Below are 3,137 nucleotides of genomic sequence, written 5' to 3' on the forward strand. Positions count from 1 at the left end.
CACTTGGTCACCTGTCCAGGGATGAAACCCTGAGCAAACCAATGGTTGAACATATCCTTCAGAATAGGGACCAACATGGGCGACAGCCTCAAGTAAAACTCATAGGGTAAACCATCAAGCCCTGGGGATTTGTTGTAGCTGACCTGCTTCAACGCAGTAATGACCTCATGTTCAGTAACAAGACCATCACAGCTAGCTGCCCGAGCCGCTGTGAGGCGGGGCGAGTCAGCCAAATAGCTGCCAAACTCATCGACCCTGAGTCCGGGTAGTTGGGTGAAGCGCTCCGATAGATGCTCCCGAAACCCCTCGCAGATCTCCCGAGTCGATACTAGGGCACGTCCTTCCAGGTTATGTACTTTCCGAATGTACCCGTCCGAACCACGCCTTAGAGCAGCCTTATGCTCAACAGCGTCAACATTAACAGCTTCGTTAGAGACTTTCATTAACCTAGCTCTAACTACTTGACCTTCATACTGCTCGCTAGCCAAGCGGCTGAGGTCTTGTTTGGCTAATGCTATTTCTAGGGAGTCCCCCCCCCTCCACCGCCTGAGTCAGCTTATCCTCTAAATGCTTCTTTGCCTTAGCCTTATCTAGCGCGAGGCGTTGGCTGTACTGAACAGAGAAGTGTCTAATTTTGGCCTTAAGACTAACCCACCACTTACTCCCTGTAACCGCCCCCACTAAAGCCCGCGAATTAACCCGGTAACCTTCAACCGGTAGTCCTCCAGCTCCAACAAGGTACTGTTGAACTTCCAGTATCCGGCTAGTTTAGGCCTAGCACTTAAGTTCAAACGGGCCATAACAAGTTTATGGTCCGAGTGTCCTAACAAGTGGAACGTGGGGCAAGATAGAAAGGCTACGTCGCCTCTTCTAACTAACATCCAATCCAAGTAGGTACTCGAATGGGAAGGTACTACAGCATGCCACGTCCACATCTCCCGCCCTGGATGATCCAGACGGAATCTATCGACGAGATCGCATGAGGCCATCAGGTCAGACAGACTGCTGTCACACCACACCGACCCACTAGCCCCTCCGACCTTATCTATCTTGGGATCAAGGATTGCATTCCAATCATCCATTAGAACTAACCGTTCCGGATCCACTTAGAAGCCCTCCAACCGGCGAAAAAAGGATACCCTCTCTACAGCAGAATTGGGAGCATAAACAACGGCAATCCGAAAAACACTGCAATTAAAGGCAACATCAACAACGAGTGCCCGTCCATCCTCGCCTGCGTGAACAATATTCACCGATGCTGACAGGGTGCGACTCACTAGCAAGGAAATTCCACGACTATAAGTATTGCCATATGCTGAGTAAACATCGTAATCATTTACCAGCACCTGGCAATCCTCGTCACAAACAAAGTGGGTCTCTTGGATAGCGGGAATATCTATCTTACGGGACACCAGGTCTCTCACAATGCGCGAGGCCTTGCTTCGACACCTGATGCCCTCACATTAAAAGTGGCCAACTTCAAAGACATGTTCACTTACCTTAAGCAGTGTCACAGACGGGTTTGAAATCCTTGGCCGTGAGGACGTAGAAGGCCTGGCCAAGGCTGCCGGTAAGTAAATCCGTAGAAGGCTGTCCATCCTTAGCCATGCCTCCCACGTCCAGGGGAAAGGTTAGTTTTAACACCCTGTAGAAGGAAGGATGACAGTAGATGGGGATTCTTCCTTCACACTGAAAGTTTATTTTTCTGAGCGAGGGGTGCTCCATGTCCACCAGCTGCTGGCCCTTTATGGCATCCCTCGCTGCCTCTAGCATATTCCAGAGGGCTTGAGTTCTGGGGTCTTTGTTCTCCCGAACAAAAGTTGTTAGCATCAGCGTGTCCTTGAAGTTGCTGGGGTTGGTAATGTTCTCCGCCCCGATGTGCACAAAGTTCCGGAGTTTCTCGTACTGTGCTTTCTGCTTCCCTTTCAACTCAGGAACTGGTAGCAGAGAGCCCGCTTCACATATCCTGTCTCCTGGCAGGAAGGGAAACTTCTTAGTCCGTTCTGTACGGACTTTCGTAGTGGTGGCCTGGCCTTCTTTTGTAGTAGTAGGCGGAGGGGAGGAGGAGGAGGAAGAAGAAGAATAGGGGTAGGGGGGTTTCAATGATGGTAATGTCCGGGGAGATAGCTTTGGTTCTCCAGCTCTTCTTCCTCCTCGCCTTTCTCTCCTCCTTCGTAGTCTTTGTGATGGTGTTGCTGGTCATTTCGGATTGGCCGGCCTCTTCTTCGGATGCTCCCTCCTCCTCCTTTGACTCTTGCCAGAGGAAGAGGGTGCCTCCACTTCCATGGCCGAAACACTAGTGGCTTTTTTCGGGATGGTCTTTGATCACCACTTGCTTGGGTAAGTTTTTGGAGGGTTTACACTTCCTGGTGACCGTCGACCATCCAGCCTCTGCTGCTGGGGTAGCCTGGGCCGCTGATGGCACTCTAGTTGGGACTGTCTCAGTCGTCGCCTTAGCTGGTGTTTTTTCTGGGGCCTTGGCCGGGGCTCTTTTTGGGCAGTCCTTGGCCATGTGTCCTTGTTTCTGACAATGCCAGCACTGTGGCTTTCTTCCCTCCACAATCACCGACATTGTCCACTTGTCGAACTTGAGCATCGCCGGAATTTTGTCAAATTCGGCTCTGTTCAGGACCATCTGTACCTTGTAATCCCCGGTCAATACATTGCGTTGGCTTTTGACCGGGGTTACCGCCTCAACGTCACCGTATTGGCGGAGTATGGCTCCCAGTTGTTTGGTCCCTATGTGACATGTCACGTTCAGCACGGTGACGTTGGCTCTTCTCTGGTTCAGGTACTCCGGCTGGATACGAATGTTTTTCCAGTGCCGGTCCGTCCTGGACAGTCTTGCAGCTTCTTCTTGGCTGGGGAGCAGAACGTCCCACATTGCATAACTCCTTCTGCAGACGTATTTGGCCTGAATGTTTTGGTCCAGAAGGAGTTCAATCATGGTTTACTTGCTAACTCCCGTGAGGCTCCTGGTTCTTAGGTCTGAAGTGACCAGGGAGAGAACACGTTTTTCCAATTCCTCGACTTGTCCAGGAAGGGGAAGGATGATGTTTCCCTTGGTGTACTCTTTATAAGTCGAGGAAAACAGTTTTCTGTAGCCTTTGGGTATCAGCTTCTCTTCTTGGGATTGC

The sequence above is a fragment of the Euprymna scolopes genome, chromosome 20, assembly GCF_053919585.1.
Source record: "Euprymna scolopes isolate OS-2025 chromosome 20, ASM5391958v1, whole genome shotgun sequence".
Classification (NCBI taxonomy): domain Eukaryota; kingdom Metazoa; phylum Mollusca; class Cephalopoda; order Sepiida; family Sepiolidae; genus Euprymna; species Euprymna scolopes.